The following is a 15,383-nucleotide window of genomic DNA, read 5'->3' on the forward strand; positions in this document are numbered from 1 at the left end:
ACATTTTCATTAGCTGCCGAACACTCCTGCAATTTAGCATCATAATGCCAGGTGAAATTGGCACAGTGGGTGGTAGGAGTTTTCCTGGAAGCCATTTCTACACTAAGGCAGCTATCAATCAGTTAACTAGATATAGAAGTGTCAGTGAACCACATAATATATATTCTCCTAAATCCAAACTAAATATACCACCAACACAACAACCTCTTATCTGTATTCCAGAAATGCTCATGGCCACTCCAGCATCACTTGACCTGAGGGGAAGTGTGACGGAGGGAAGTTGGAGTGGCAAGAGACAGTCAATCACTAGCGATGAAAATATTTTACATTTGTAAATTTTACAAAAACACTTGCCCGTGCCCAAGACCACACATTAAAAGAGAAACTAAAGCCTGTCCATGGAAGGGTGACCAGGATGATGTAATGAGTTGAAAGCATCCTATATTAGGAGGATTTAAAGAGTGTAGGGAATTTGGCCTGGAAAGAGGTTTATCGGGGACATGAGTTTATCTACATTTTTTAAAGAAGATTTAGATTGTTTTGTATGTGACCCAAGGAGTCAACCAAGAAATAGAGGCTCTAAAGTAACACACTTTAAGTTGGGCACGGTGGCTCACGCCTATAATCTCAGCACTTTGGGAGGCCGAGGCGGGCAGATCACCTGGGGTCAGGAGTTTGAGACAAGCCTGGCCAGCATGGCAAAACCTCATCTCTACCAAAAATACAAAAATTAGCCTGGCATGGTTGTGCATGCCTGTAGTCCCAGCTACTCGGGAGGCTGAGGCACTTGAATGGCTTGAATCCAGGAGGCGGGGGTTGTGGTGAGCCAAGGTCACGCCACTGCACTCCAGCCTGGGCGACAGAACAAGACTCTGTGTCAAAAAATAAAAATAAAAATAAATAAAGTAACACAACTTTTTTTCAATATAAAGCAGAATTTTCCAACATAGGTGTTCAGAGAAGTAAAGAGGTAATGAGTTTCCTATTACTTGAGACTCTCAAGGAAAAATGGACAACCCCTTGTCAGCTTTTTATAAGGGGAATATCAGCACCAGGTGGATGGTTAACTAAATGTCCTTTAAATATACTCCAACATTGAGATCCTGTGATTCATAAAAGAATGATCTATAATCTGGATGACAATTTATGTATTATCTAAAGAATTATATATGCCATGCTGATTGGACCCCTATGTCTGTGAGGTAGGACCCCCATTCCCAATATCAGAGTACTAGAAAGTCTGTTGATAAGCTGGTGATCACAGAATCTGAACTAAGATAGTCAGATGATCTTAATGGAATATTACTATTAAGCTGCAGCAGCAAACTCACTTGGCTCTTTTCAAGATAAGATTACACCAGCAAATTCAACTAAAATATCCATGTCCCAAATCTGAAACCTCCCTCTCTTGGGCAATGCAGGACACACTAAAAACTTCTCACCATCAAGACATTTATGTGGCCAACAAACATATGAAAAAAAGCTCATCATCACTGGTCATTAGAGAAATGCAAATCAAAACCACAATGAGATACCATCTCACGCCAGTTACAATGGTGATCATTAAAAAGTCTGGAAACAACAGATGCTGGTGAGGATGTGGAGAAATAGGAATGCTTTTACACTGTTGGTGGGAGTGTAAATTAGTTCAACCATTGTGAAAGACAGTGTGGTGATTCCTCAAGGATCTAAAACCAGAAATACCATTTGACCCAGCAATCCCATTACTGGGTATATACCCAAAGGATTAGAAATAATTCTACTATAAAGACACATGCACATGTATGTTTACTGCAGCACTATTTACAATAGCAAAGACTTGGAATCAACCCAAATGCCCATTAATAATAGACTAGATAAAGAAAATGTGGCACATATATACCATGGAATAGTATGCAGTCATAAAAAAGAATGTCCTTTGCAGGGACATGGATGAAGCTGGAAACCATCATCCTCAGCAAACTAACACAGGAACAGAAAACCAAACACTGCATGTTCTCACTCATAAGTGGGAGTTGAACAATGAGAATACATGGGCACAGGGAGGGGAACATCACACACTGGGGCCTGTTGGGGGTGGCAGGCAAGGGGAGGGAGAGCATGAGGACAAATACCTAATGCATGCAGGGCTTAAAAACTAGATGATGGGTTGATAGGTGCAGCAAACCACCATGGCACATGTATACCTATGTAACAAACCTGCACGTTCAGCACATGTATCCCAGAACTTAAAGTAAAATAAAAATAAGTTAAAATAAATAAACAAAACTTCTCACCATCAACCTCCCTTTTTTGTAAATTCTCCCAGAATTGCTTTCCTTCTGTTGGCTCTAGACATTATAATAGTCCCCTCCACCCTGTATCGCTTCATCTATCTTGATGTTTGCATTTCCCAGGTTTATGGATTATGCGGCATTGATTAAATTTGAGGTTGCTTCCTGGAGATCTCTAGGGAGTACTTAAATGTCATCAGTAACTTATTCACAGTTTTACCATAGACTGCAGTCTTTCGGAAAGATTTCCTGTAGACGGTTGATCCCACCCATGGTAGATGGATTCTTGCAAACTGTGAACACAAAGCCCTTACCTGAACTGCATGTTCTGTCTTCTCCCTGATCACTTGTGTCTGTCCTCATTTGTCCCAAATTTGCCTTTACAGTTACAACTCTTGTACACCTCTTCCAGGAATTAATATATAACAGAGAGTGTTGAATTACTTAACAGTTTAAACATGTGCTTAGGATATCAGAAAAAATTGTTTTGAGAATTATTTTAAGAATTTATAAAAGAATTTGATGGTTGGTTTTCAAAAACAAAAATTTAAGTAGTCATGGGGAAAATGATAGTTTGTTTTACTTATTTTATTGTTTATAATTACTTTTAATTTGAATCCATAGAGGATGGTGTTGGGAGGACATTCGTTTCTTTTCTTTTTTTCAATTTTTATTTATTTATTTATTTATTTATTTATTTATTTATTTATTTTTATTTTTTATTTTTTAAGATGGAGTCTTGCTCTGTCACCCAGGCTGGAGTGCAGTGGCGCGATCTCAGCTCACTGCAAGCTCCGCCTCCCAGGTTCACGCCATTCTGCTGCCTCAGCCTCCCGAGTAGCTGGGACTACAGGCGCCCGCCACCACGCCCAGCTAATTTTTTTGGTATTTTTAGTAGAGACGGGGTTTCACTGTGGTCTCGATCTCCTGACCTCGTGATCCACCCGCCTCGGCCTCCCAAAGTGCTGGGATTACAGGCGTAAGCCATCACTCCCGGCCCATTCGTTTCTTTTAAATGTTAGAGCCTTTAAAGGTATTAATCTGGTCTTGATTACAGCGTCCAAAAGTGAAACATCCCATAATGATAAGAGGGACTGATACATGTTGAATTATTTGAAATCAATTCTTTTTACTATGTTGGAGCAGAACCAGACCTCACCAAAATAGCACCTCGTAAAGGCAACATGGTATGATGGAGCTGGATTTGATCTCCAGCTCCCCACTCACTATTAATGCTGCCTTGGAAAAGTCTAACTTTGCTCAGCCTTAGTTTCTTCATCTGTAACCTAGCGTACTGATCCCTCATGGAGAAAGTGTTCAAATTGTAGCCTATATTGACAGGCAGAAGGCAAAGTGGTGGTATGGAAGAGATGGTAGAGCAATATGGTGTAGTGGTTAGAAATAGATTCCAGAGCCAGTCTACCTAGGTTTGAAGCCTGCTTCATTATCCATAAAATGGGTTGTTATAAGAATTAAATGAGTTAAAGTATGGAAAGCAATGAGAACACTGCCTGACATATAAAAAGCACTCCATAGTTGCTTGCTACAATAATGATGATGATGATGAGCCCTAAGAAAATATAGGCAGAGGACCTAAACTCAATGGTACTTTCTTTTGCCATTGAAAAGAGGAGCAGAAACTATAGATCAGAGACCATTATTATACAAACTTTGTAAGATTATGAAACTTTTGTCACTACCTTATGTCTGTCAGTTTTACCCTGTTTTCTCCAAAGTTTAGCAAATTTTAAATGAGCCTGTGTGCTTGGCTTCAATAGTAGCAAGAAACTGGGAAGGTGCAGAGTTTGTGTCTCATTCTGCAGCTAGGCTTGGGGAGTAATTACCAAAGGAGAAAACAGGTGGTATCCCCATGGCCACAAGGAAGAAAGAACACTGGGGGTGGCCCTAGGCCTGGAAAGGGGCCTGGGGACTCAATGATGGAAAGGTTTATGTAATTCCCTGTTCTCCCTACTTCCATCACAGGGCTGTGGTGAGCATCAAATGAGCTGGTATGTTTAACAGTGATTTTTAGACCAATAAGTATCATGGAGACATCACCAGAATATCAATGAGTACTTTCATGTTACATCTGCTACTTTGGAAATCTGCCCTCAAAAGTGTATATGTAAGACTTATTCAGCTCAGAAACAATATTCAACTCTTGCCTTTTCTTTAAGACGGATTAAGCTCTGCCTCTTCCAGGAAGTCTTCTCTGACCACCTCAGTCATCATACCACACTGTCTTCCAATTTTTATAGCATGACATAGCATGAGTTCCTCATCTTCTTACCTCTCTCATAGCCTGTGAAACCTCCCATTGTTATTTACCCTTTTCTGAACAAGTCCTATCTTATCCAGATTGCCCCTTAAGGCAGAGCACAAAGCTCTCTATGCACAGTAGATGTTCAATAAACATTTGTCATGTGGTGGTGTGGTAGGCAGAATAATAGCCCCCTAAAGATGTCCACATCCTAAGCCTGTGAATACGTTACCTTGCATGGCAAAGGGGAATGAAGGTGGAATTAAGATTGCTAATCAGCTGACCGCAAAGCAGGGAGATTATGATGGATTATATGAGTGGCCTAACGTAATCACAAGGATCCTTAAAAATGGAAGAGGGACACAGAAGTCAGAGTGACGAGATGTGAGAAGAACATGACCCACTATTACTGACTTTGAAGATGGAGAAAGGAAGCCAGGAGCCAAGGAATGTGGGCTGAAACTTCTCCCCCAGAGCCTCCAGAAAGGAATGCAGCCCTGTCAGCACCTTGATTTTAACCCAGTGAGACCCAATGCAGAATTACAACAACCAGAATCATAAGATAATGATAAGTGTGTGTTGCTTTAAGCCACCAAGTTTATAGTAATTTGTTATAGCAGCAATAGGAAAGTAATACAGATGGTAAAGAAAAGACTTTCCTGCAACCATATTTACTGGCTCTGAACTGACTACTCTGCCTGGGAAAGAAGATAGGCCGGGTGCAGTGGCTCACACCTGTAATCCCAGCATTTTGGGAGGCCGAGGCGGGCGGGTCACTTGAGCTCAGGAGTTTGAGACCAGCCTGGCCAACGTGGTGAAACCCCATCTCTACTAAAAATACCAAAAATTAGCCAGGCATGGTGGCGGGCACCTGTAATCCCAGCTAACTACCTGGGAGGCTGAGGCAGGAGAATTGCTTGAGCCCTGGAGGCAGAGGTTGCAGTGAGCTGAGATCACGCCACTGCACCCCAGCCTGGGTGACAAACCGAGACGCCATCTCAAGAAAAAAAAAAAAAAAGAAGAAGAAGATAAAGTCACAAGTTTTCAGAGCTAAAGGTTGACAATGTACAGTCCCTACCATCAGCATAATATGCTGTGGATAAATGCATTAGAACTATTTGGGTTGCAAGTAAAGCAGTGTGTAAATGATTGGCCTTTTAAATAAGGAAATGCAACTGCTTTAAAAAAAAAAATCCTTTTCCTTTGTTGTATTAGGAGCACTTAACACATTCTTAGCGGAAGGGACCTCTCCCAGAACAGAATGCAAATATTTGCCCTCCCTTCCGGAGAGTACAAGATGAGACAATTTGAATTTTGAAGACTGAGCCCTCTTTGCAGTTAAGAAAAATATTTTCATGGTTAAGACTTTGGACGCTGCTTTGAAGCTCTTAACCATGGGTCATCAAGGTCTCTCAGTAAAAAAAAAAAAAAAAAAAAAAAGAAAAGAAAAAGATAAATTCGTTGCTTCCCTTACTTTGGAATTTCAACCACTTTGGACATAACCATGAAATAACTGGTCATTTAACAGTTTCGTGGTTCCATTTCTAAAATAAGACAATGTTGCTTTCAATGAGACCGGAGCAGATGAGAGGCAGAGCAGAGTGTAAGCAGGTCAGATTGGCAGTTACCTAGGTAGGTTGTATGGATTTTTTTTTCTGAGAAATTAGAAATTCTATTCCTCCTCTCCAAACCACTAAAAAATAGCCTTTTCATTAGTGTGTTATAAGGCAGAAAAATTTTACCATTTGGAATTTTTCCTTTAAGAAAAGCTTTGTTCCTGAAAGCTATAGTTAAATTCCATTGTTACCTTGTGGTGGTGGAGGGATGAGTGGACTTGGTCTTCTGTCCAAGGGAGAAAGAGAAATAACCCATCAACCCACGATCACCTGTTGCTCATTATATTTTCACTGAGAGTAGCGTCCAGAGAGAAACACACCTAAGAGAGGTAAACTTGAAGGTGAGGTAAAAACAGAAAGATTTGTAACAGGGGCATCTGACAAGAATTAATAGTTAGAATGGATACTGCAGCAGTGGACTTTGAAAAACAGGAGTGCATTGGGCATTTGGAGGTGGGCTGAAGCCAAAGTGGGTGCCCAAGTGGGGAAGCTTGGAGATGCATTTGATCCATCCAACAATGCCCTCCCCTGACCTACTGAATCAGAATTTTCATTTTAGCAGGACCACCAGGTGGTTCATACCCATATTAAATTTGAGATGCTTCGTCCTAAGGTGTCTGCAACCCACAAGGGCTTAAAAACTACTGACTTAAGGAGGTTTGGAAAAAGATTAAATAGAAAAAAGTTGGAACCTGATCTCAGAAAATTGTTAAATTAAATTCTTTCCTGTGTTCATTTAAAGATTTGTCTTTTAAGAAACAGTTTTTAAAAATCAACTTTTCTCTCCTCCCTTGCTTAAATCTTCACAAACCACAAACAAGCTTACTTTCTTTATTGCAGGAAAAAACTGAATTTACTTGGATAAACATCAAAGGTTCCTGTTAGAGTCCTCTTTTGATCATTCAGAAGATATGAAAGCAAACAATAATCAAAAATCCCCAAGAGACTTTGTTTATATATCAATTTGTCTTAGTAATTGTCATAAGTCATACAAGAGCTGGGAGGCAGCAGGCAGGAGGTCATTAGGTTCACCACTCAATTTTCAGGCAGGTCAGAACTCGAAGTGGACAATTCTCTTTTGAAAAACCTCTGAGGAACAAAACATAGCCATTGCTCTGACTTAAAGCTCTTACATTCAGAAATCTCAGCTAGAAGTCAGTTTAGGGCTGGGCGCGGTGGCTCACACCTGTAATCCCAGCACTTTGGGGGGCCAAGGTGGGCAGATCACGAGGTCAGGAGTTCAAGACCTGCCTGGCCAACATGGTGAAACCCCGCCTCTACTAAAAATACAAAAATTAGCTGGGCATGGTGGTGGCACGCCTGTGATCCCAGCTACTCAGGAGGCTGAGGCAGGAGAATCACTTGAACCCAGGGGGCAGAGGTTGCAGTAAGCCGAGATCACTCCATTGCACTCCAGCCTGCGTGACAGAACAAGACTCCGTCTCAAAAAAAAAAAAGAAGAAGAAATCAGCTTAGGCCATGTGCAGTGGCTCACGCCTATAATTCCAGCACTTTGGGGAGGTCGAGGCGGGTGGATGACCTGAGGTCAGGAGTTCATGACCAGCCTGGCTAACATGGCGAAACCCCGTCTCTACTACAAATACAAAAATTAGCCAGACGTGGTTAATACCTGTAGTCCCTGTAGTCCCAGCTACTCAGGAGGCTGAGGCTCGAGAATTGCTTGAACCTGGGAGGTGGAAGGTGCAATGAGCCTGAGATCGCACCACTGCACTCCGGCCTGGGTGACAGAGCCAGACTCCACCTCAAAAAAAAAAAAAAAAAAAAAAAAAAAAGAAGTCAGCTTAGTTCCCTAGTCTTTTCTGAGCCTGTTAATCTAATGGAAGGAATCACCCTTTTCTGTCTCATAGGTGGTCCAGCCAGGCCCATTAATGTGTGCCTATCGGGCCTGAAAAGAGCTAGCCAGGCTGGAGAGAGAGCAGGTGATGGATAATCTTTCAGTAAAGATTGACAATGTGTTTCTGTCTTGGAACTAACCTTTCTTCACTCTGATTTTTGCTACCATTAAGTAGTTCCCTGGTAGTACAAGAAGAGAGAAAAAAGGCAACTGTAGGAGAGAGGAGTATTTTATTGTTTTATAATTGGTCTCTTAGATAGGTGTAGTTTATTTCAAAGGGGGAAAATGAATGTCTTTAGGAGTTTGAAATAAGCTGTATTTTCTCAGTGGAAACTTGATTCTACTGGATTTTTTAGAGACTCAGTTGGAGAACAAAGTGAGTGTTCATTCAATGTTCATTCAACATTTATTAAATATTTAATTTTGAACAGGCATTATGTTAGGAGCTAATGATACAGAAGTAAGATGAACAAGTTTCTTATCCTCAAGGAACTTATATTCTGGTGGGAGGGACAGATAAAAACAACTGAAAATAAAAGTAGTTCAGGTAGTAATGAGTGCTATGAAGAAAACTGAAACAGGAAAGGGAGTAGGGAATGATGTGTGTGAGGTAGAGAGGCTATTTTATTTATTTATTTTTCCTTTAATGGAAGCCTATCTTTATTTTCATTAAAATGCTTTCTGACATGGTCATTTTTAAAAGGCCGCCCAAACACTTCAAATCTGTGGGTTTATGGAGCAGCATTAGCCAGCAGCTAGTTTCTATTCCTGGCAGAGCTTTGAACTTGAACTGTGATAGAAGCATTCAACATAATCAGGGGTAGTGGGTAGGGAAAGTCCAAATCTCTGCCAGTCCCAAATCCATAGAGTTGTCATTTCATTCAAGAGAATTAAATTATTTATTGATTACACATGATAATGGATGATACATAAGCTTCATTCCCATCTATAATTTTATCTGGTACGATTATTCAATTTAGATATATTGTATAGGATGTGCCAACAATCATTTTTATAACCAATAATTCCATGATTTTGCTTGGGTAGTCCCTTTTAATGGTGAACTTCAGGTCACAACAGTAACTATCAATTCAATTACACCAAGATTTCTGAAGACAATGGCTTCTCCACCCAAGCAGGTTGTATGTAAATTCCAAATAGAACCTGGCATCACCCTGAAGGAATTCTAACTTCACACTGCTGGGGAAATTTACCAAGATGGCTTCAGAGTAGACTAACTTTACACAGCACATTAAAAAAAAAAGACATTTATTCAGCGTCACGATCAGACTATTACATTTAGCAATCAACAACATGGGTGCAAGGAAAAAAATCTACATTAAAATCCTTTGTTGGAATGCTTTACACTTTCCACAGAACAGAAACTAAAATAACCTGTTATACAATTAGTCACAAATACAGTCCTCAAGTTTTTTGCCCATACACATGAATATTTGTCTAAAATATGTCTTCTTTGTAGCAGCTAGGCCCTGTCACCACTGTGCTTGGCTGAGTTCACAAATCTGTTGTAACCTGCAGCTTCCCCGTCACTTCTCTGGCTCTCCTCTCCTGCTAAGCTTTGTTTCCTAATTAACATCTTCTGCCACTGCCATAGCTACTGCTGCTACTGGAACCACCATAGCCACTGTGGTTTGGTGGTTTGGCAAAATATTGGCCTCCACCAACATAGGGGCCAGAGCTTCTGCCCCAAAATTTCCTCCCTTCACGGGTCCAAAATTTGAAGACTGACTGTTGTAATTGCCCAAATCATTGTAGCTTCCACCACCTCCAAAACTGCTTCCATCATTACCAAATCCATTATAGCCATCCCCACTGCCACCATATCCACCACCACCATGGCTGCCACCAAAGCCACCATGACCACTGACGTTTCCTCCACGACCGAAGTTGTCATTCCCACCAAAACCACCTCCACAACCACCAACAAAGTTTCCAGAACCACTTTGACCTCTTTGGCTGGATGAAGCACTAGCCATCGCTCATTTTGACAGGGCTTTCCTAACTTCACAGTTGTGGCCATTCACAGTATGGTATTTCGGAATGACAATCTTATCCACGGAGTCATGGTCGTCAAAGGTTACAAAGGCAAAGCCCCTTTTCTTGCCACTGCCTCAGTCATGATTTCAATCACTTCCATTTTTCCATGCTGTTCAAAATAATCTCTTAGCTGATGTTTTTCAGTGTCTTCTTTAATGCCACCCACAAATATCTTTTTCACAGTTAAGTGGGCACCTGGTCTTTGATAATCTTCTCTTGAGACAGCTGTCTTTTGTTCCACAACTTTTCCATCCACCTTGTGTGGCCTTGCATTTGTGGCTGCATCCACCTCCTCCACAGTGGCATATGTAACAAACCCAAAGCCCCTGGAGCGCTTGGTGTTTGGATCTCTCATTACCACACAGTCTGTGAGCATTCCCCATCGCTCAAAATGGCTCCTCAGGCTCTCGTCAGTTGTTTCAAACCTCAACTCTCCAATGAAGAGCTTCCTCAGCTATTCGGGCTCTTTAGGAGACTCTGACTTAGACACGACAGAAGGGAGAAGAGAGACTTTAATGATGCTTCTTTGTTGGCATCCACAGGCAGAAAGGAGCAAGCTGACAAATGTATCTGGAGAGGCTATTTTAAATAGAGTGATCAGGGAAGGCCTTTTTGAGAAGGTGGCATATGAGATAACATGTGTATGCTGAGCAGGGAACAGCCAGGCTTCTTTAGGGTTCTAGACAGAAAGACTTGCCATGTACAAAGGACCTGAAATGAAAATCAGCTTAGTGTGCTAGAGGAACAGCAAGAAGGCAAGAGTTATGTGTTGAATTGTGTCTCCCCAAAAATTCATATGTTGAAGACATAACCTCTAGTGCCCTAGAATATGACCTTATTTGAAAATAGGGAACTGGCTGGGTGCGGTGGCTCATGCCTGTAATCCTAGCACTATGGGAGGTTGAGGTGGGCTGATCAAGTGAGGTCAGGAGTTCAAGACCAGTCATGGCCAACATGGTGAAACCCCATCTCTACTAAAAATACAAAAATTAGCCGGGCATGGTGGTGCGTGCCTGTAGTCCCAGCTACTCGGAAGGCTGAGACACAGGAATTGCTTGAACCCGGGAGGTGGAGGCTGCAGTGAGCTGAGATCGCACCACTGCACTCCAGCCTGGGTGACAGAGCAAGACTCTATCTCAAAAAAAAAAAAAAAAAAGAAAAAGAAAAAAAGAAAATAGGTACCTTATAGATGTAATTAGTTAAGATGAGGTCATACTGGAGTAGGGTAGGCTCCTAATCCAATATGACCGTGTCCTTATAAAAAGGGAGCAAGTTTTTTTTTACTTATTTATTTATTTATTTTTTAAATTTTTTCAGAGACAGGGTCTTCCTAGATCATCCAGACTGGTCTCGAACTCCTAGCCTCAAGCAATCTTCCTGCGTCAGCCTTGCTAGTAGCCATGATTACAGGTGTGAGGCACTGTGCCTGGCTAAAAACAGGGGGAATATTTGAATGCAAACATGCACATGGGGAGAACACCACATAAAGATGAAGGCAGAGATCAGGGTGATGCTTCTATAAGCCAAGGAATGCCAAAGATAGCCAGCAAACCACCAGAAGATAGGAGACAGGCATGGAACAGATTCTTCCTCACAGCCCCCAAAAGGAAAAAACCCAGACAGATATGGTGGCTCACACCTATAATCCCAGGAATGTGAGAGGCTGACGTGAGTGGATAGCTTGAGCCCAGGAGTTTGGGACCAGCCTGGGCAACATGGTGAAACCCCATCTCTACAAAAAATACAAAAATTAGCCGGGCGTGGTGATGCATGCCTGTGGTCCCAGCTACCTCGGAGGCTGAGGTGGGAGGATCACCTGACTCCAGGAGGTCGAGACTGCAGTGAGCCATGATTGTGCCACTGCACTCCAGCCTGGGCGACAGAGTGAGACCCTGATAAGGAACAAACCCTGCCTCCAGAAGTATGAGGCAACACATTTCTGGTATTTAAACCACTCAATTTGTGATACTTTGCTATGGCATCGCAGCAAATGAATACAACCAGAGTTGCTGGACAGAAGTGAGGGTAGGTGGGGAGAGGTAAGTTCAGAGAGGTAAATAAAAGTCAGATTACCTAGGGCTTTGCAAATGGACCTAAACTCGTTGTTTTTGGTAGATTTAGGAAGCTTCTGAATATTAGAGGTAGGCGAGGGCCATAAGTCACCTCTCCTACAACCTCCTTACTAGGTAGAATATTAAAATGGAAGTAATTGTCAGACTGAATTCTACAACACATACAGTTATTAGCAATCAGGGACCAAAACAGTCACACAGTCTCTCCTTGTAAAGTGGGTCAAGTATAGGTTGGTGCAAAAGTAATTGCGGTTTTTGCCATTAAAAGCAATGACAAAAACTGCAGTTACTTTTGCACCAACCTAATACATGCTCTGATCTTTAGGAACTCCAGCAAGTCCTTTGCATAAAAAATCCACATGAAATAGTTGACCTAATATTATGGTAACAGGATCAACCTATCTTCTGGTTGGAACAGGAAAATCTTCTATTAAGTGACACTATTTATTTATTTTATTTATTTATTGCTGTGTTACAAATTACCCCCAACATGTAGTGGCTGAAAATAACACTTATTATTACTAGGGACATCTGGCAAACTGGCTCTATATAGGATCACACAAAGTCTGAGGCCTAGATGCCATTCCAGAACATGCTGAACTGTTGGGCTGGCTTGCCAAATTTTTATCTTTTATTCATGCAAGCATGTACCTTCATACATGGACAAAATTTCTAGCCATTGCACATATTTTTAACAGAATTCATTTCACAAATGAAATATTATTTCTTACATCCTTTATACTAATTAATGGACTCTCTGGTACAAGATTTCCTCCCCTGAGGTTCTGTGAATAGAATTTAGGGGTGCTCTTTGGACTTTGATGGGAAAAATTACACCTTTATTTTTATTCATTTCTAATTGAATGTAGTCAACCAATTACAGTCTTATTATCAGTGTCTACAACTTTCTCACCAACATATATCAAAGATATTTTCATATCACATTATAGCTGTTGCAAATATCTCATAAGATCAGTTATGCTCATCACTATTTAAAAATTGTGATGATTATAGACCTGCCCTAGATCATGCTATTTGCTAGGTTAATAAAAAAGAACACACAATATTGTTAAAATGCCCATGCTACCCAAAGTGATCTATAGAGCCAATACAATCCCTATCAAAATTCCAAGGACATTTTTCACAGCAATAATAATAAAAAATACTAACATACACATGGAACCACAAAAGGCACAGAATAGCCAAAGCCATCCTGAACAAAAAGAACATAACTGGAGGAATTATGTTACCTGACTTCAAATTATACTGCAGAGAGATAGTAACCAAAACAGCATGGTAATGGCATAAAAACAGACATATAGACTAAGGAAACAGAATAAGAGCCCAGAAATAAATCTACACATTTATGGTCAGTTGATCTTTAACAAAGGTACCAATGGGGAAACAGCAGTCTCTTCAATAAATGATTTTGGGGGCCAGGTGTGGTGCTCATGCCTGTAATCCCAGCACTTTGGGAGCCCGAGGCAGGCAGATTACTTGAGCCCAGGAGTTTGAGACCAGCCTTGGCAATATAGTGAGACCCCATCTCTATTCATAAAAAAGGGAAAGAAGAAAAAAGAAAGAAAGAAAGAAAGAAAGAAAGAAAGAAAGAAAAGAAAGAAAGAAAGAAAGAAAGAAAGAAAGAAAGAAAGAAAGAAAGAAAGAAAGAAAGAAAGTTAAAATAATTAATGATGTTGGGAAAACTGGATATCCGCATGCAGAAGAATGAAATTGGACCCTTATACTATATTTAAACAAACTCAAAATGGATTAAATACTTAAACATAAGACCTGAAACTGCAAAACTACTAGAAGAAAACATAATTTAAAAGCTTCTTGACATTGGTCTAGACAATAAATTTTTGGATATGACCCCAAAAACATAAGCAAAACTAGACAAATAGAATTGCACTAAACTAAAAAGCTTCTGCACAGCAAAGGAAATAATCAACAAAGACAGACAATCTACAGAATGGGAGAAAATATTTGCAAACAGTATATCTGATAAGGGGTTAATATCCAAAATATGTAAGGAACTCAAACAACTCACTAGAAAGAAAACAAATAACTCAATTAAAATAGCTTGAATGAATGAATAAGACCTAGTATTTGATAGCAAAACATGCTGACTATAGTCAATAATAATTTAATTGTATAAGCAAAAATAACTAAAAGAGTATAATGGGAATATTTGTAACACAAAGGTTTAATGCTTGAGGGGATGGATACCCCATTCTCCATGATGTGATTATTACACATTGCATGCCTGTATCAAAACATCTCATGTGCCCCACAAATATATATACCTACTATGTACCCATAAAAATTAAAACTAAAAAAACTTAAAATAAATGTAAAAAAACAATTAAAAATGAGCAAAGGATCTGAATAAATATTTTCAAAAGATGACAAACAAGTGGCCAACAGAGATTAAAAAAATAATGTCCAACATCGCTAATCATCACAGAAAGGCAAATCAAAACCACAATGAGATATCACCTCGTACTTGTTAGGATGGCTACTTTCAAAAACAGGAAAGATAACAAGTGTAGGTGAGGGTATAGAGAAAAGGGAATCCTTGCATACTGTTAATGGGAATGTAAATTAGTACAGCCATTATGAAAAACAGTAAGTGGTTCCTCAAAAAATTAAAAACAGAATTACCACATGATCTAGCAATCCCAATTCCAGGTATATATCCAAAGGAATTGAAATCAATATGTTGAAGGCATACCTTCACTCTCAAATTCATTGCAGCATTCTTCACATTAACCAAGATATGGAATCAACTAAGTGTCCACCAGTGGATGAATGGATAAAAAAAATGTGGTATGTATGCACAACAGAATACTATTCAGCTTTAAAAAAAGAAGGAAATCCTTTCATTTGTGACAACATGGACAAACCTAGAGGATATTACGCTAAGTGAAATAAGCTAGGCACAGAAAGATAAATACTGCATGATCTCACTTATGTGTGGAATCTTGAAAATTTGAACTGGTAGAAGCAGAGAGTAGAATAGTGACTACTAGGGACTGGGGTGGGAGAAATGGAAAGATGTTGGTCAACATGTACAAAGTTTCAGTGAGGATGAATCAGTTCTGGAGATATATTGTACAGCATGGTGACTATAGTAAATAATAATGTATTATATACTTGAAAATTGCTAAGAGAGTAGATCTTAAATGTTCTCACCACACAAAAATGATAAGTATACCACTGTTGGTGAGGATGTAAATTAGTACAACC

At 40.1% G+C, this 15,383-nt stretch overlaps 1 pseudogene; it reads right to left on the reverse strand.

Annotated features, from left to right (window-relative positions):
• Positions 1 to 8,908: 8,908 nt before the first annotated feature.
• LOC129024560 (heterogeneous nuclear ribonucleoprotein A1-like) lies at positions 8,909 to 10,489 on the reverse strand (annotated as a pseudogene).
• Between the last annotated feature and the right edge of the window lie 4,894 nt (positions 10,490 to 15,383).

Source organism: Pongo pygmaeus, chromosome X (genome assembly GCF_028885625.2).
Source record: "Pongo pygmaeus isolate AG05252 chromosome X, NHGRI_mPonPyg2-v2.0_pri, whole genome shotgun sequence".
NCBI lineage: Eukaryota > Metazoa > Chordata > Mammalia > Primates > Hominidae > Pongo > Pongo pygmaeus.